Genomic DNA, 20775 nt, shown 5'->3' on the forward strand with positions numbered 1-20775 from the left:
TGCTTACAAAGTTACAGTTTAAAGAAAATTCTAATAAAACTAATATGGCTTCTTCACCCACTAAACAAATTCTAATAAAACAAATATACCAACCAATGGTCACATGGTGGAAAAAGTTGACCCAATAATAGTGGATCCCATAAACACGGTAGTGGAGGATGCAACGGTACTTGCTATTTCTGAAACAATTTACAACATGATAAGGTTCATTGAAACAAACTAATGAAAATTAGATTAAAAATAATAATAATATTAATAAAAATCATAAACATACTATTACAAAAGTTTTCACCACAGAATGTAATGTAAGAAAAGGTTCTTAAAATTTAATATTTTAATGTCTTATTTCCAAACTAATACAAGAGCAAGAGTATCGATGGATCTTATCTTTGCTTTTGAAAACTAAGAGGACAACAGATCCACATAAGAATATGTAACAACTATTGTTGGGAACACATTTTTTTTTAATAAATAAAATATAGACTTACTAAAAATCAAGAGAAGAAAGTAAAAAAAGAAAAGAAAACCATATACCAAACTCAAAGTTGCCGACGAGTGACAGGAATGAATTATACCTTTCGTTTCTTATTAAAAACATAGAACGGTGGTTTAAAAAAATCTGTTTTAAGTTGTAGGAAATCTGTTCACAAAAAGAAATAAAACTAAAATTTTATTAATAGTAATCCATATTACAATACAAGAACAAGAAATGAAACTTACAATAGAGAAACCAAATAACAAACATATTAGAAAGAAATAACAAAGCGAGAAACAAGGTGAATGAGACACGTGTAAAACATGTTTCCCTTAAAACAGATTTTCCGGGCCACCCAGGTGAACCCGTCTGTTTCCCTAGGTACAACAGCCTAAGCAGATCGTACTGTCGGGATTAGCCTAGCACCTGAACTATACCTGAAACAAGAGTGTGTAAGATCGAAAAGTCAGGAAATTCTTCTGGTTGTGTGTGAGATTGCATGAACAATATTTTTCTCTACCAAGAAACCAAATGATCCAATACATATGGTAGTATATATACATGAGCCATGTCCCAACCAAAAGGCTTGAGTTAATACACTATTAACTATAAGAGTTAAGTTGTATTTCAATGCGCCACTTATGAGACTTGAATAAATTAGTTAACTCTTGCAACTTATTGATTTCTCATTTGCAACACTTATGAGACTTGAATAAATCAATTAACTCTTGCAACTTATTGATTTCTCATTCAAATATAATTACATTTAGTAATAATAATTATATTACAATAATTATTATACTAAATTTTTCAACAATCCCCCACATGAATGGAAATCGATCCGTACACCCAAGTTTCAAATATAGTTACAACAGTTGAGTGATGCAGGAGAAGTAAGTGTTCCCTTTGAACCCTCCTTTGTGAAATATACTTTGTCTCCTAGCGATTGGTAGACGTGGTGTCTTTAAACCAACCCCTTTTGACGTAGACGTTATTATATTTCACACAACACTCTTCCTGGTCTGGTAACCCCTCATTGTCGTGTCCGTTTTGGTCATGGAACACTAGTCTGGTTCTGCGAGAGCTCTAGTATTTGCGCGCCCCACAAATCCATTCGAAGCGACCCCACTTCTCTCTCACATAGGTGATTTTCTACAAATCATTAAAAGCGGTATGCTCACCTCCTTTGATATCACTGATTTACTATCGGAATGGACTAGGAAGTATACAACTCCCTTTATATGTTGAGGTACTCCCCCACAGTGACCTTAGTTTGTACAGTTAGGTTATCCTATTGAACCTAGATCATGGGATCTCTAGTCTTCTAGGATAGGTTTTCCTTTGTAGAAACTTACTTCATGGGATTTAGTCCTATTCCTCTTGATGATTTACATAAGACCTCTCTGCTTAAGCCTTTTGTAAGCGGATCCTCAATGTTATCCCTTGACTTCACGTAGTCAATGGTGATAACTCCCGTTGAGAGAAGTTGTCGTATAGTATTGTGTCTACGACGTATGTGTCTAGATTTGCCATTATACATTGCACTATGAGCTCTTCCAATCGCCGACTGGCAGTCACAATGTATGCAAATAGCCGTAACAGATTTTTGGCCATCCTGGAATATATTCCAAAAATTGGCGTAACCATTCCGCCTCTTCACCAACTTTTGTCTAACGCAATGAACTCGGATTCCATCGTGGATCTAGCTATAAGAGCTTGCTTGGAGGATTTCCAAGATACAACAGCTCCCCCAAAGGTAAACACATAACCACTTGTGGATTTGGAATCTTTCATGTCGGATATCCAGTTACCATCACTGTATGCTTCTACAACAGTTGGGTCTTGGCCATAATGCAGTCCATAACTCCTTGTGTATCTAGAATATTTTAATAATCTTGTCATACTCTTCCAATGTTCAGAGCTAGGATTACTAGTATATCTACTTAGCCTGCTCACAACATATGCTAAGTCCGGTTGGGTACAAGACATAAGATACATAAGACTGCCAATTATCCTTGAATACTCCAAGTGAGCAACACCCTCACCTCTATTCTTTGACAAATGTTAGCTAGTATCAATAGGAGTTTGAGCTAAACTCGTGTCTCCCACATTGAACTTTTCAAGGATTTTATCTACATAATGAGATTGACTTAACACAAGACCATTTTGGGTTCTAGTGATCTTAACTCCAAGAATCACATCGGCTAAACCCATGTCTTTCGTGTCAAATCTCGCCTTTAACATATCTTTAGTAGATTTGATCATTTTATCATCACTCCCTATGATAAGTATATTATCCACATACAGGCATTAAATCACATAACCTCTCGTTGTGTCTTTCACATAGACACACTTTTCGCACTCATTTATCTTGAAACCATTTTCAAGCATGGCTTGATCAAACTTTTGGTGCCATTGTTTTGGAGCTTGCTTTAAACCATATAGGGACTTGACGAGTTTGCAAATTTTACCCTCCTGGCCAGGAGCTGAAAAACCCTCAGGTTGTTCCATATGTATTTCTTCGTCTAACTCCCCATTTAGAAATGCAGTTTTTACATCCATTTGATGTATTTCCAAATTTCTCAAAGCAGCAATCGCAAGCACCAACCTTATAGAGGCTATTCGAGTCACATGTGAGTATCAAAATAGTCTAAACCTTCCTTCTGTCTAAGCCCTTTGATTACTAACCTTGCCTTATACTTATCAATGGAACCATCCATTTTCATCTTCTTTTTGAATATCCAACGATATCCAAGCGGTTTACAACCCGGTGGAAGATCCACTAGTTCCCAAGTATGATTATGTATGATAGAATCAATTTCATTTTTAATGGCTTCTTTCCATTGTGGTCCTTCTGAAGAGGTGACCACCTCTCGATAGGTTTGGGGCTCACACTCAACCAAGTAAGTAAGAAAATTAGGTCCAAAGGATCTCTCAATCCTTTGTCGTTTGCTTCTTCTTGGCTCAACCTCTTCAGCCTCAGATTATTCTTGAGTTTCATCTTGAACAATGTCATCAACAGGTGTTGATGTACTAGCACGTGTTGATGAACTAGCATGTGTAGATGAGCTAGCATGTGCATTTTCTAAACATGGAAACACATCTTCAAAGAATGATGCATTCCTTGATTCCATTATAGCACCAGAACTATACCTGAAACAAGAGCGTGTAAGATCGAAAAGTCGGGAAATTCAATTGGTTGTGTATGAGATTGCATGAACAATATTTTTCTCTACCAAAAAACCAAATGATCCAAGACATATGGTAGTGTATATACATGAGCCATGTCCCAACCAAAATCCTTGAGTTAATACACTATTAACTATAAGAGTTAAGTTGTATTTCAATGCATCACTTATTAGATTTGAATAAATCAATTAACTCTTACAACTTATTGATTTCTCATTTGCAACACTTATGAGACTTGAATAAATCAATTAACTCTTGCAACTTATTGATTTCTCATTCAAATATAATTACATTTAGTAATAATAATTATATTACAATAATTATTATACTAAATTTTCCAACATAAAGTTGAGTTAAATATAAAATTATTATGGTTTTTAGAGACCTATTAAAGCTGTCTATCAATTTTCTATACTTAATTTATGTTTTGAACATGGCTTAAATCTTCTTATACAAAGATTAAAAAAATAAGTATCATTTTATCCCTTCGAGTATTGACATACGTATTCACTGTATGAGTCTTTTTATTTTGAAGAAACACTAACCTGACCACGGACAGATTACTGGTAACCTGGGGGTTAGATAGATGTTTCCCACGAGGGGCTAGACCCTGAGAAGATGGTTCTTCTGATAACCTGCAAAACAGACACCGTGAGCTCGTCACTGAGAAGGGGGGGGGTTCCTCCTTGTGACCACCCTCCGGCGTGAGAATCAGACTAGATTGCTCTTTAAATATAAAAGTATATTAAGAGATTGCTAGAGCAGATATCAGGTATAATATGATGATAATGTGATAAGATATGATAAGATGAGATGGTCATACCATTTGTGGTATTTATAGCCGAAGGTAGGTTTCCAAGGAGGTATGGCCGGCTGCAACAGTGTTCCTGTTCCACCAACAGTAGCCTACGCACGTGCCCTGCTGGTAGTTGGTGGGTAGGTAGCGGCTGACAGCGACCAGGCCTGCTGTATACTATTCCTTTTCCACCAACTGTCAGCTACGCACGTGGTATGGCAAGAGTTGGTGAGTAGGCAGCGGCTAATAGTGACATACAGTGTAGGAGCATGCTGCTCGCCATACTGTTGTCTATAAGCTGTCGTATCTTTAGTCGGATCTTTTTCCCATACCTCGTCAGGTACAGTACAGAAGATCTTCCTGTATCGTACGGACTGGCTTATTTGGGCGGGAGTATTCCCCCTCACGCCCTTGTGCGGGATTGTTCCCGGCTTCACTCATTCCTTCAGGTGACACTGAACGATTGAGAGCTAAGTGCCTTGTGCGTGTAGCCTTGCTGCGCGGGTGGCCTTCCCTAATGGCTTGTATCCGAGGCTGCGGGGACAGGCGGAGTCCTTCACCATTGGGAGGCATTTCCTGCGGGACCAGCTTGCGTACTGGGCGTAAGGACGTCACGTCTTTGAGCATGGTTGGTCCTGCGGATCCAGTTGGTTTCTGCGCAGACGTCCCTGTTTAAGGTGAGTCTTGCGGGTCCAACTGGGCTCTGCTGGGACCTACCTCTTCAAGTCCCCCCAGTCCAATGTTCTTCTCATGCGTGTTTAATAAAGTGAGGTGAACTTTTGGACTTAAGCAAAGGGTTTTGAAAAGGGTTTTTTAAGGTTTTCCATGGGGATTCTTCCCGCGGAAGTCCTTGTCACTTGCAGAAATTCCCGAGTTTCCTGCTTGGTCTTTGGGTATGATGCGGGTAGGTCTGTAACCTCCTCGCAAGTCAGGAGCGTTGAGTCCCACTTGTGTGGACTCTCCATGAGGTTTTGATTGTTTTGAACATAGTGATCAATTATTTTAAAACCACCAATTCCATCCTGGAGCTTCAAACAACGTAGTTCTCGACGTTCCCGCTATGCGGGGATGTTATTTCCGCTTCCGCAAGCATTGCCCAGAAGATCCTTCTTGGTTTCAATTCCCAGCGGAGCGCTAGGTATGTGAAGGGTTTTGCCTTAACACTGTACCAGCGCTCGTCTTATGGTTACTTTACTTCCAAGGTATTCCTGGTTTCAATTCCCTGCGGGTGCTAGGTATGTGAAGGGTTTTGCCTTTACACTGTACCTGCACCCGTCTTATAGTTACTTGGTTGTCGAGGAATATTTGGCTTCAATTCCCTGCGGGTGCTAGGTATGTGAAGGGTTTTGCCTTTACACTGTACCCGCATCCGTCTTACGGTTACTTGTTCGCCAAAATTTACTTGGCTTCAATTCCCTGCGGGTGCTAGGTATGTGAAGGGTTTTGCCTTTACACTGTACCCGCATCCGTCTTACAGTTACTTGTTTGCCAACGTTTTACTTGGCTTCAATTCCCTGTGGGTGCTAGGTACGTGAAGGGTTTTGCCTTTACACTGTACCCGCATCCGTCTTACAGTTACTTGTTTGCCAAGGTAAGGGGTATTTTCCCGCTTACTTTTTAATATTTTCAAAATTTGAATTTTGAAATTCGAAGGGTTGGTGGAAAGATAGGAACAGTCCAAACCTCTGAAACGTCGTGCGACGGTTTCTTCTGACTGTGTCAGGACGTGCAGGAAGTTATGGTGACGTGACAGTACATGGTCATTCCAGACGCTTTTCAGGCGCGTGGGCGCGATTTTCGGGCGCGTGGCCGCGAAATTACTGGCACACGTCCTTTCAAAAGCTGTTTCCAGCTTGCTTTTTGCCACGTGTCATAGTTTCATTGCACCTTCGATTTCTCTCTCCTCCGCATTAAATTCACCGCATTAATAGCGATTACTATATAAAGGGGGAGAGGGTTCTTTGTAATCCACACTTTCACCCTTCTCTTCTTCTTCTTAGCGATTTCCGGCAAATACTCCCCTTTTCAGGCAAGCATTTTCCTGAAATCGCTTTCTTCTTCAAAATGTCTTCCCATGATGCTGAAGCTGTAGCCGATGATAGGAGTACTGCTGGCGAGTGCCAGTGTGCTCTACCTGTCGATCAGTATCAGTATGTCGTCAGGAAGTTCATGCTTGAGTCTCTTGAGCCTGAGTTTCCTGAACCCCACCAGACTGTGTACGATGCCCCCAGTGGCAAGATCGGGGTATATGCTGCATTCTTTGTTTATGGGAACCTTAGGTTCCCATTGACAAAGTTTGTGTACCGTGTCCTGGAGAGGCACGGCGTGCACCTAACCGAGTTGCATCCGATGGCGATTGCCAAGATCCGGCACTTCGAGTGGGTGTGCCGGATTCTGGGCATTGAGCCCTATGTGGACCGCCTGATGACCTTCTATACTTGGAGGTGCATCCAGGGGTGGTACACCCTGACGACCCGTATTAAGGGTTTGAAGATCTGCGTGACCGAGCGCAGTCTCCGATCGTGGAAGCGGGAGTTCTTCTACGTTTCTGCCCGCGCCATCCCCATTGCCATGAAGTTTAAGAAGGGGCAAGCGCTTCCGAGCCTTCATGCTTCCAGCTACCAGAAGATATCCCGGGTCCAATCTCCGGTTTACCGGTTTGCGGAGTCCGGGATGGTGATGCTGGGGATGAGCCGGGTATGGAAGGATGCGTCCCGGTTTCCCATCCTTCTCGAATACGGTTTGAACTCTATTCCTTATGGTATGTCTTGTCTTTTTTGCTGATATGAGTCTGTCTTCTAACTGTTTCTTTTCTTTCAGAGGGGAACGATTTGGAGTCGCTCCTGTACCCGCGGGAAGCTGACGGTCCCGTGCGGGTGGGCACTCGTGCTCTGGACGAGAACGAGTTGCCCATCCTGGAGCAAACGGCGGATCCGTTTGTGGAGGTCTATCCGCTGGGCCACGAGATCCTGAGCCAACGGCGGCCAGGTAAGGCGATACTCTATCCTCAACCCCTCAATGCTGTACCCGCTGCTGGAATTCCTGACATCCTGTCCTCTTCTGAGGAATCCGCAGATGGTCCTCCGCTGGTGCGGAAGAGGAAGGCTGCCGGTGGGAAAGGGAAGGAGAAGGCCTCCACAGCTGATCCGGTGCTCCTATCTGACACCGAGTCAGATAGTGAAGAGGTGGCGGGGAGCCCCGGGGGTGAGAAGACCACTGTTCCGGAGGCTACGACTGTTACCTCCGGAGAACCATTGACGACGACGGTGACCGGCATCAAGAGACCGGCTCCATCGGGCTCGTCCCCGCCCGTCCGTACGTTCAGGCTCAAGAAAACCCGTAAGTACAAACATCCTTGTTTTTGTAGATTTATCATACTTCATAAATTTATTAACACTTATCTTCTTGTGCAGGCGTGGATGTTGACGCATTCCAGGGTGGAGCGCAGAGGAGTACCTCTCCGCCAATGACGGTAGGCTCGGTCAGCCTACCTGAGGCGACGACCCAGGCGCCTGCGCCTGCTTCCGCTGGATCAGTTGCTCAGTCCCTTGAGCCGACTGTTCCAGCCGAGATGACGTCACCGCCGGTGGTAAGTGCGATTTTTACAGCATCTTTCACCGAGCCGGCGGTTACGATTGCTGCGGATTCTGCGGCAGTGACTGCGGCGGCTGCCACCATGCCCCCGCCACCGGCACCGACGGCCGGCCCATCAGGTACGCATGGGAGTACTCGCCAATCTTTGCCACCTTCCCATCTGCCTGACCTTTTGGATGGGTTTCCTTTGGGTTCAGGTGATGGGTTCGGCGGCTATCGGCCTGTTATAGACCCTACAGGTGCGTAGGGTTCCTTTGGCCCTTTTTCGCTTTTATTTTTTATCATCTTTTCCTAACTGCTTTTTTGTTTTTGCAGTGTCGGATTCCAATGAAGTGTATGTTCCGCGATGGAACATACGCCGAGGAACAACCCTTCGTACCCCTGTGGAGTGCGTGGAGTGGGCTCGCCACGCTGCTCCCCATGGTGCGTTGGGGGAAGCCATGGCTAGCTACCAGGAGGGTAGGCTAACCAATGAGCTTCGGGTTCTCCAGGCCCGGATGCAGCCGCGCGTCGAGCTGCTTTGTCGTGAAAACGACAAGTTAAAAGCAGCTCGCGCCAAAGACGTATCTCAAGCGCGGGCTCTTCGGGAGGAGAACCAAAAGTTGGCCGCAGCTGCTGCGGAGAAGGAGAAGGCCTTCAAGGCCCTCGAGGTTGAGGTTCAAGCGCGACTCGAGGCCCGCTCCAAGGCTGCCCAAGCTGTTAACGAACAGCTTCGGCTGGCTAAGGAGACTGCGAGGAACGCAACCGAGAGGGCCACCAAGGCTGAAGCCGTTGCTGAGCCTTTACGCGTGGAGAACGAGGAGCTCAAGGCCAAATTGGAGGCTCTCCAACGTGCTCATGATGCCTTGGCGATGGAGGATGCCAAGAAGCTTCAAGAAATCCTGGACCAGAGGGGCGTGCTTGATCACACCGAGCGGAAGCTAAAGGGCGTTGAAGAGGCTGCTGCAAAGGAAGTGCTACTTGCCAACCTTAACAAAAGCGCAGCCGAACGCGCCTGCACCCAAGCTCAAGCCGCCCTCCAAGAAGCTCTGGTTGCCAAGGAATGGCTTCTTCGAGAGGCGCTGCCTCAGGTATGTTTAACTTTACGTCTTCACGCTTTCCTTTGTACATAGAAAAGGTGTTTGACACTTGTATACTTTCTTTGTAGGTTGTGCATCGGGTCTTCTCAGAGACTACCTACGATGATGCTATGAGCGCAGCCCTCAACGCTTCTCACGAGGATGGGGAACTGGCCGGCTTCCTGCTTGGTCTAGGGTTCGTTGAGAAAGGCTTCCCGCCTTCCAACTTCCCTTTGTACAATGTTGATACTGAAGCCATATACGACCAAGCAGTAAATCAATACGCCGCCTTCCCGCATCCAGTGGTGGAGAAGGTGAACCAAGTAGCTGCTGCTGATAATGGGTTAGCTATCCTCAAAGCTTTCCTTGAACTGCCACGCTCTACCGATGGGGCTGGTCCAAGTGGAAGTGGCCCTGAAGCCTGATCCTGAAGATCCCTTCCCACTGCTAGGATAGTTTTAGCTTGTATAGATTTATTTTATTCTTTTCGTAGGCGGGTAGTTACCCGGCCATTCTTGTAATAATTCACTTGTGAAATATTAATCTTTTTGCGTATAAGATTGTTATTTCCTTCTTTGGGTTTCTTGCTTTATAAACTTATGACTTGCATACTTAGTTTAAATTAGCAATTTTCCAAGTGTAGAATAAGTTAACCTGTTGAACGTGGTTGATAATAGGTGTGAAGTTTTGCTTCCTCTTTCGTGATTGTGCGGGTAGAACCGTCACTTGCACTTAGTAGGATGGCGAAACTTTACCTTTATCTGACCTGCGTGTAGGTTTTCCTCATCTTTTGAGGATAAGTTAACCTTTGAACGTGGTTGATAATAGGTGTGAAGTTTTGCTTCCTCTTTCGTGATTGTGCGGGTAGAACCGTCACTTGCACTTAGTAGGATGGCGAAACTTTACCTTTATCTGACCTGCGTGTAGGTTTTCCTCATCTTTTGAGGATAAGTTAACCTTTGAACGTGGTTGATAATAGGTGTGAAGTTTTGCTTCCTCTTTCGTGATTGTGCGGGTGGAACCGTCACTTGCACTTAGTAGGATGGCAAAACTTTACCCTTATCTGACCTGCGTGTAGGTTTTCCTCATCCTTTTGAGAATTTTGTTTTGAACCGTTCGACGCGCGGTTGTCAATAGGTTAGTGTTCAGTTTCCTCATTATGATTCGTGCGGATAGACCGGCACTTTCATTTTTGGGTGCTGAACCTTTCCCCTTCAACTGACCTGCGTGAAGGTTTTTTCACATTATTGGGTTTGTGCCGGTAGAACCGCCTTCCCACGCAACGACTTCGCATAATGTGAATATCGTCATATTAGTGCAGAAAAGTAAAATCATCAGCTTCGATGTTCTAAAGAGAATCATTTCCATTAGAAGTGGCTCTTGGCCTTCTTTACAAATTGGAATTGATTTACATGCAAACTGTGTAAATGAGCTCCCTTCCATGTTGTTGGGATGGGAGTGCCATCGAGCCGATACGCACCTGGTTCGGGATCTCGTTCTTTACGCAGCATGTAGTCTCGATATTGAAGCTGGAATTTTTATTCGTGTTTTCCCCAGCTAGGGTTCTACACGCACCCGCCTGCTCAGCCTTTATTGCGCCACGAGGTGCGCGAGCGTCCCATCTCTGACAAATGCTTCAACCATGTCTTTTACGTCTATGCATTCTTCAGTGTTGTGGCCTTTTGTCTTGTGAAAGTCACAGTATTTGCTCCGATCAGCATCGTGACGATGTCGGATTATTGGAGGCTTTGGCCACGGGAGCTCTTCAGTGGCGAATATCTCAGTGACGCTTTTGGTGAGTGGCGTCCATCTGGAGTTTCGGTGCGGCTGTACATTATCCCTTCCGCCCAATCGATGTTGCAAGCCGGATGAGGTGTCAAAGTTTACCCTTGACTGCCAAATGCCTAGCTTCCGCTTTTTATTTAATCGGGCGGTGAGGACATTGTCTTCTCTCGTCTTCCTTGTGTAGAGGTTTGTGCTCTGTGGGAGATCTCTACCCAGTTGCTTCTCCGTTTCCGCATAGCGTTTTGCTGCTGTCATGATGGCATCCCATGTGGATGGCATACCATCTTTACCCGTTAGGGTGCGGATGAGCTCTGGGTCATGCGCGCCTTGGATGAAGGCTGCGCGAACAAGATCTTCGCTGATATTGCCCAAACTTAGCTTCTTTGAGTTGAAGCGAGTGATGAAGTTTGGCAGAGGTTCATCTTCTTCCCGTATGCATTTGAGGATTGTCCATTGCTCCTCGGTATACTTTCGTTGCTGGCTGAAGTGTTGGCTAAACTTCTGCTGGAAGTCTGCCCAGTCGTAGATGTGGTTGACCGGTAGACGATCAAACCAAGCTCTAGCAGCCCCAACAAGCGTCATTTGGAACATGTAGCACCACGTGGGTTCCGTCCAATTGCTGACGGTTGCCCCTGCTATGAACCTGTTCAAATGATCGTCTGGATCAGATATACCGTCATATGTGCCTATGTTAGGCATTTGTTTGGCACTCCTTGGGGCGATTGCTTCCGCAATGTCCCTTGCAAATTTGGACGTTCCTGCATTTGCAACGTTTGGTCTGAACGTTTTGGAGAAGTCTCGTGGACTTCCACCTGTGCTTTTTGGTTTGAAGGCTTGTCCAAAATGCCTTTTCGGTTGGGATTCCATTTCCTTACGCTTCCCTTTTGCCCTATGGCGAGGGTTCGCGTCGGAGTCGGATTCCTCCGAGTCATCCTCCCAATATTCGAATTCGTCGGCCTGTTGTACGGAACGCAAGCGTTCGTTCAACTCGGCCTGGAATTCCTTTTGTCGTGCCTCCGCCCATGCCTTGACTTCATCGAGAGTTTGGCGGGGGAGTCTTCGTTTCTCAACCTGGGTATTAGTGGATCCCAGTAGGCGATCATTTACTGCACTTGCCCCAGCATGAGTAACTGGGGTAGTGTTCGTAAAATTTACTTCACTTGCCCCGGCTTGGGTAACCGGGGTAGTGTTTGTAAAAACTGTGTTACCGGTATTCCCCCCAGTAGCTGGGGTCGTGGTTACCGGAATTTCTCTAACCATCTTTGTAGAAGTTTGAAAAAACTGGAGAAAAATGTAGTTCTAGCTTTATGCACGGATGGCGCCAATGAAGAAACACTAACCTGACCCCAGACAGATTACTGGTAACCTGGGGGTTAGATAGATGTTTCCCACGAGGGGTTAGACCCTGAGAAGATGGTTCTTCTGATAACCTGCAAAACAGACACCGTGAGCTCGTCACTGAGAAGGGGGAGGGGGTTCCTCCTTGTGACCACCCTCCGGCGTGAGAATCAGACTAGATTGCTCTTTAAATATAAAAGTATATTAAGAGATTGCTAGAGCAGATATCAGGTATAATATGATGATAATGTGATAAGATATGATAAGATGAGATGGTCATACCATTTGTGGTATTTATAGCCGAAGGTAGGTTTCCAAGGAGGTATGGCCGGTTGCAACAGTGTTCCTGTTCCACCAACAGTAGCCTACGCACGTGCCCTGCTGGTAGTTGGTGGGTAGGTAGCGGCTGACAGCGACCAGGCCTGCTGTATACTATTCCTTTTCCACCAACTGTCAGCTACGCACGTGGTATGGCAAGAGTTGGTGAGTAGGCAGCGGCTAATAGTGACATACAGTGTAGGAGCATGCTGCTCGCCATACTGTTGTCTATAAGCTGTCGTATCTTTAGTCAGATCTTTTTCCCATACCTCGTCAGGTACAGTACAGAAGATCTTCCTGTATCGTACGGACTGGCTTATTTGGGCGGGAGTATTCCCCCTCCCGCCCTTGTGCGGGATTGTTCCCGGCTTCGCTCATTCCTTCAGGTGACACTGAACGATTGAGAGCTAAGTGCCTTGTGCGTGTAGCCTTGCTGCGCGGGTGGCCTTCCCTAATGGCTTGTATCCGAGGCTGCGGGGACAGGCGGAGTCCTTCACCATTGGGAGGCATTTCCTGAAGACCAGCTTGCGTACTGGGCGTAAGGACGTCACGTCTCTGAGCATGGTTGGTCCTGCGGATCCAGTTGGTTTCTGCGCAGACGTCCCTGTTTAAGGTGAGTCTTGCGGGTCCAACTGGGCTCTGCTGGGACCTACCTCTTCATATTTGATATGTGCAGAACAAGGATGATGGCTAATGTCAATGATGCATTATTTGTAATGAATCATTTTGGTTGGAACAGATGTCATTGTGGATGCTTTTTAGTAACATATTTGCTTATTTACACTATATTTTGTATACTCATCAGCTCTAATTTTGGATACAGGGGTAATTTTGGGAAGTGTTTTAGGTTTTAACAGTAGGTTTAGGTTCAGCTTCAATTTACAGCAGATTGTAAATGAGTCTGCAAACGGGTCATGGGACATTTGGGTGATTTGGTATACGTCAATCCAGCTACAGGTTGCACATCATGATGCGTTTCTCAGGTTTCGCGGAAAGTTAAAATTGGATAACAGGTCAAATTTTCAAGGCCTAACATGAAAATTCGGTAATGGTTTGAGATTTGCTTTGTGAAGTCAAACTATAGGGGTTTTTTTTAATCTTAATCGAGTCATTTGATTATTTTTCTGTGGTGCATATGTAGATTTGACTTTTATGGTCAAATAATGCGAAATGTGCAATATCAACTTTTGGGATTTATACTTTTTTTTATTTAAATTTGTATTTAAATTTGCAATTCAGAAAGGGGTGGCGGCGTAGCTTGTTGCCCGCCTACCTGCTATGTTGATGTAATATTTATGTTTCTATATAATGAGAAAAAGTGGAATTCATCTTAAAAATAATAATAATAAAAAAAATAAAAAAAATTTGTATTTGACTTAAAAAGTTGATCAATGTTTTTACCCAATTATATTGTAAACTTGTAATTGTTTATATGGTATGAATCCAAAAATGTATATTATCTTTATATTATTAATCAATTATATGTTGTTTTGTTTATTTATTAATCTGTGTATTATACGGGTTCTAATATAGTTAATAATAAACATGTTGAATCAGTTTTCAAATTAGTACGTGAACATCGGAAATTCAATTTTATATGAAGTTTTATGTTGAAATTATAAACAATTTACATGTTATCTATAAGAGATCATTCTCATTTAAAAAACAAATGTGAATATATTTGAAAACCGAGAACTAATCAAATGTTATTTAAAAATAGCAATGCCAAAAATAAAAGGGTGCAGAAGTATACCCAAACCACCAAGATCAATGATAATGGTCATTAAGTATTGCAAAGTTGATATTAGAAAAAAAATATATTGCATAACAAGTCTTGAGAACGAGATTTAAATAAAGATGACAAAGACGTAACATCCATCAAAATTGCTTACAAAAAGTGCAAACTCTAAAAATTTATAGGCCAAAACATAAATATATAGTATGGTCATTGTCAAAATATATATTGTTCAACTAATATCCAAAATATTCTTACTTGAACGATTAGCAAGAGAAACGATATTTTGAATGAGTTGATATATAAATGAACTTTAAGTTATTAAAGTAGCATATAAAAATTAGAGACATAATAATAATAATAATAATAATAATAATAATAATAATAATAATAATAATAATAATAAAACATTCCGCGTTAACCATTTGTTAACAATATTTTCGTATGCATATATAATATTACTAGTTTGAGGCCCGTGTATTACACGGGTAATTGATGAAAAATTTACACTTTAACTATGAAGTGAATTACAGTCAACAAAATCATCATTAATTATTTTTAATACTAATTTATATAAAAATTACAGAAATTACATAAATAAGATTACACAAATATGTTACAAATAAGCACAACTTTTCTTGTACACTACATTTGTGATTGTATTGGTTGGTATACATTGTTTATCAAAAATCAAAATCTTTAGTCCAAGTATACTTGTAACTCTTGTTAAGGTAACATATATGTCTGCTTATAACTCTTGATATAGCCATGCATAGTTATCTGTGTGACAAATAAGGTTTCAAGTACATACCGCGACCCTATATAAATGATAATATATATCTGTGATACTAACAAAAAAAATATTCATACACATAAAATGTCATACCTTTTGATCAGTTAATATATATGATGTCATTTGAGACCATTCTCTCCTGTTTATAAAAAAAACATGATTCTTCCAAAAAAACAGATTACTTAAACTTTGATGATATAATCATCCTTAGAGTCTTTAGAATCTGAAATTGATTTATCATGATAAATTATTTTTTGTTATTAATATACTGCATATGACAAATTTTAATTAATTTTATATATTAAAATTAACAATTGTATAATCAAGAAACATATAAAACACAAAATTTAAATATAACAAAATGATTTGTTTCATTTCATGTGAGTGAAAATGACAAAGAAATAATAACATTAAAGTCATGTTCAACTAACTGTAACTTTAAAAAAAAATTGTGTATAGTTTTATTATAAACTTTAATACACTTTAATTATGTATTACCCAACATGTAACACTAACACGACCTCAAATCGTTGTATTTGTATAAAAATAAAATTACTAAGTTAATATAATATTGAAATTATGTAAATAACTGATGAAAACGATATTCTAGGTTTCCATATCCTAAATTATTTTTGGAAAGCGAAAATAGTGGAAAGGGACTGAAACATATTTTTTGGTTTAAAAATTTGAAAGCTTTTAATTAAGTAATTTGTCTTATAAGACATATTAAATTAAATATAGTTGAATGTATAAAAAAGTATAAATCAAATAATAAAATACATATTTCTGGAACATTTCTGTCTGAGTTATGAAAGAAAAATATTGAAAAAACTAAATATTGATTTTCTTGTTGCTAACCATTTATACTACACAAAAAAGTTATAAAATAAATGATAGATAGTTCATATAGTAAATTGTTATGTATATGGATTATAATTATAATATTCAACTTCAATGATTTAATGCTAAACACCAAGATATATATAATATGTATTCTTCATGTTTGCAATATTTATATAAAATGTTTGAATAAACTAAGAAAATACACATTTTCTTGAGTTTAAATACATATGAGAAAATTTTAAATCTAAATTTGAAACTAATCTAATGTAAAAAAAATTATGCACGACTGCTCCAATCCCAGTTTAAAAACAAGTTATAGTTTACTATGATTTTAATTACCTACGATTTCAAAATTTATTTTAATAGATATGCAACTTCAATTTTGATATTTTCTTGTTTTCTTATCTTTCACCGTTAATATTAATGAATGAATTGAATATGATTTACATTTAACAAAGATAAATTTGAATTCATACAGTGAAATAACTTAAAATATAAGGATCATATATTGAAATGTTGAAAAAAGGGAAGAGGGCTATGAGAGTTACAAGTGGCAAAAATGTGTAGTTATTTATTAGAATAGATAGATAATGTACACTTCTATGTACACAATTAATTAGTGCATATATATTCCATTACATCCCGCGATATGCCTTACCTATTAAAATAGAGTAATGAGCTGTTAAGCTCTTATAAATTTCTTGCCACGTCAATATTACATGCCACTAAACAATTAATTTAAGATACTACTTCTCTTAACAAATAGACACAATTCAAATTCATAAAGCTTGACGTGTATTAACTTCAACCAACTATATATATATATATATATAGGGTGTGGTTAAAATAAGAAGTGAAATGTGTCTAAAAAGTGTAAGAAGTAATCTGGTGCGTTAAATATGTTGATCTGACGATGGATATGGTGTCACACCCCGTCTTAGGGCTTAGAAGTGTGACTAATAATTGGTACCTGTTTTGTAAATATATTAGAGATTATGAATTAATTTTAGCGGAAGACTTTAAGTTGATTAAAATATTAATTTACATTTAAAATTTACTTGGGAATTAAATACCCAAGTATTCTTTTACAAAATTCATGTTTATATTACAAGGATTTTTAATATCAAATGTTGAGACATCTTGTTACGCGCTTCTAATTCCAAGACGACTCCAATCCTTGCTACTTCTTATAAGTACTTAATTACCTGCATTGGATGGAAAAATACGTCAGCTATGTGCTGGTCAACACGTATGACTCCATAAATGATTAAATAACAGTTACAATACAAATATAGTTTTCTGTACAAGCTCAACAGAAGTATTTCTACTTCCGGGATTTGTACCACTACCCTACACACACAAAAGTGTTCCCCGAGCCACGTAGTCTCTAATGGAGAACTAGTTATGACTGTTAACCCGCGACCACGTAGCCTTTGACTGTTTTGGCTGAACAGTTATGTATGGATCCAGACACATGTGAAATCGGTGTAAGTTGCTTTTATTTTCTATTTTGTATTATAACGTTTTAGATATCACGTAATCTCATGTAAAACGTTGACTGACTCTTTAAGATAAACAACATGTTCATCTTATAGAGTATAAATATCTTTTGACTGTTTGTAAAGGTTTAACGTATTCACCTGTACCGTGACGTGTGCTTGAAAATCTTGACTGTGAATGAGAATGATATTAACCTATACATAAATAGATTTGTATGAATATTTGAATGATGTTTATTGATTAAGCTATCACATTTAAGCTTAACCTTGATAAAGTTTTAAACTTTGTTTGAGAATGAAAACACTTTGTATTATGTGACGTTTGATATAGCATACTTTGGCTTAATAGATTCTAACATGTTGGTGAGTTTCTCCAGGTAAGTAAATGGGTCCCGCGGTTGATTGAAATTTATACGAATTACTTTTCCTTAGGCAAGAAACTCACTATTAGTGATATCCCCTTTACAGTTTACTACATGTCCGTCAAAATAAAACTTTATTAACATTACTTCATTAAAAAGTAACGTTCATGAAAACTCGTTGAATGTTTATAAAATACTTTCAAGGTTAAAGGTCATAGCCTCGATTAAAGTCTAAGCTATAACTTAAGTAACTTAAACATAACTCCTACCTTAGTATGAAGACTCGGAATGATAATAAGAAAAGAGTAATGACTTGACGGGTAAGATCTTGATCTAACTCGCTTTAACGATTGATAACTTGTTTATTACTTCTAAACTTGCACGAACTTCGAGAAAACGAAACACCGGCTCGTTGTAATAATCGGGCACACGCTTCTCTAGGCTTATGTGAGTGAAATTGAAGGTGTTTTGGGATGAGTTGGGTTCAATCCCGTCACCCTCCCCCCCCCCTTTAGAGGCAGATTTTGTAACCCGTCACGATACGCGATGGATTTCTTTTAATCCCGTCGCGTAGCGCAGCGCCGCAATTTACACCGCCAAGCCACGTGGTGACACATGGCCTGTCAAAACGTGCCACGTGTTGACACGTGGTTGGACACGTGTACCATATTTCTTAACGAGGTATCGCGTATCGCGATGGTTCTATGGACTTGGGCATCGCATATCGCTTAGCTGCCCAAATCTTGTTTTGTGTGCAAGTCCATCGCGTTACGCAATGGGTTTATGTGCATCTCGTCGCGTATAGCGATGATGTAAAACTTTTAGAATTTTCATTTTAAGTCCCTAGACTTTATGAATTGGCATTTAACTAAGTTTTATAATGGTTATCTATGTGGTTTTACATCCTCCCCACCTTTTGAATAATCTCGTCCTCGAGATTTATTGGAATAGATAGGGATACTTCTTCTTCATTTCTGACTCGAGCTCCCATGTATACTCGGGTCCTCGTCTTGAATCCCATTTAACTTTCACTAACTTTAGTCGTTTTCGTTTGAGGTACTTGATCATACTTTCTTCGATTTGAATTGGTTGTTCTACAAACTTAAGCTTCTCATTGACTTTAACATCCTTTAAAGGCATTGCAAGGGTTTCATCAGCTAAACACTTGCGTAAATTAGACACGTGAAATACATCATGAATACCTTTCATTTCCTTGGTTAATTCCAGTCGATAAGCAACTAGTCCAATTCTTTCAAGTATTTTGAATGATCCAACGAAACGTGGACTCAATTTCCCTTTATTCCGGAATCGTACTACACCTTTCCAGGGTGATACCTTGAGTAGTACTTTATCGCCTTTTTTGAATTCTAATGGCTTACGGTGGATGTCCGCATAGCTCTTTTGTCTATCTCTTGCCGTTTTCAATTGTTCACGAATTTGTATTACTTGATCACTGGTTCTTTGAACAATTGGGGGTCCTGACAATTGATTATCACCTATTTCAGACCAACATACAGGTGTTCTACACTACCGTCCATACAGAGCTTCAAACGGTGTCATTTGGATACTCGTATGATAACTATTGTTGTACGAGAGTTCCATTAATGAAAGATGAGTATCCCAACTTCCTCTTAAATCTATTACACATGCACGAAGTATATCATCCAAAGTTTGAATCATACGCTCACTTTGTCCATCTGTTTGGGAATGGTATGCAGTACTTAGGTTTAATCGAGTCCCCATTGCCCTTTGAAAGCATGACCGGAAATTTGAAGTGAAACGACTATCTCTATCGGAGATAATGGATAGCGGCACACCATGTAAAGATACTATATTTTCCACATACAATTGTGCTAACTTATCCATGCTATATGTTTCTTGTATTTGAATGAAAATGAGAAGACTTGGTAAGCTACAATAACCCAGATTGCATCATTTTGACTAGAAGTTTTGGGTAACTTCGTAATGAAATCCATGGTTATCTTATCCCATTTCCATATTGGTATTTCCGGTTGTTGTAATAATCCTAATGTCTTTTGATGTTCGGCTTTTACTTTAGAACAGGTTAGGCATTTTGCGACATATAGAGCAATATCCTTCTTCATACCAATCCACCAATACTCATCCTTCAGATTGTGATTCATCTTGTCACTTCCCGGATGCATCATATACTTTGACTTGTGTGATTCTTCAAGAATCTTATCTCTCAAATTTCCAATTATTGGTACCCAAATTCTTTTGTCGAGTCTATGTATTTCATCATCTCCTTTGACCAATTGATCGATGATACCGTTTTCTTTCTCGACTTTAATGTTCCCTTCTTCCAGTGCTAACTTTTGAGCTTCTTTAATCTGGTTAGCTAAATCAAATTCTAAGTTCTAATCTAAGAGTTCGGACTCTTTTAGGCTTATCATGTTCCTTTCTAGTTAAGGCATCAGCCACTACGTTGGCTTTTCCTTCGTGATATACGATCTCACAGTCGTAATCGTTGAGAGTTTCCATCCAACGCCTTTGCCTCATATTCAATTATTTTTGATCGAATATATGCTTCAAACTTTTGTGATAAGTGTATATTGTGAATTTTATACCATACAAATAATGTCGCCATAGTTTCAACGCGAAAATTATAGTGCCTAATTCAAGATCGTGTGTGGCGTAATTCTTTTCATGAACCTTTAATTGTCTCGTAGCATATGCATTAAATTTATTTCCTTGCATCAAAACACATATCATGCATGTGTGCGAAGCATCACAGTATATGATAAAGTTATCCAATCCTTCTGGCAAGGTCAAGATAGGTGCATTGATTAACTTTTGTTTAAGTGTTTCGAATGCTTCTTCTTGTGTTGGTCCCCATTCAAACTAAAGTGATTTCCTAGTGAGTGAAGTTAATAGAACATCTATTCTAGAGAAGTCTTGTATGAATCTTCAGTAGTATCCAGCTAATCCTAGAAAATTTTTGACTTGTGTTGGTGTCTTGGGTTTCTCCC

General features: G+C 40.2%; 1 long non-coding RNA gene across 1 annotated transcript in view; it reads left to right on the forward strand.

Annotated features, from left to right (window-relative positions):
- LOC143603545 (uncharacterized) overlaps window positions 1-13646 on the forward strand; it is a 30245-nt gene extending 16599 nt beyond the window's left edge. Inside the window, exon 3 of the long non-coding RNA XR_013148077.1 lies at window positions 13414-13646. This is a non-coding gene — a long non-coding RNA (uncharacterized LOC143603545). The remainder of the gene's footprint in view (window positions 1-13413) is intronic.
- Window positions 13647-20775: the final 7129 nt, after the last annotated feature.

The sequence above is a fragment of the Bidens hawaiensis genome, unplaced genomic scaffold (genome assembly GCF_021521415.1).
Source record: "Bidens hawaiensis isolate Kalapana, Puna unplaced genomic scaffold, B.hawaiensis_p1.1 tig00062125_1, whole genome shotgun sequence".
Taxonomy (NCBI): domain Eukaryota; kingdom Viridiplantae; phylum Streptophyta; class Magnoliopsida; order Asterales; family Asteraceae; genus Bidens; species Bidens hawaiensis.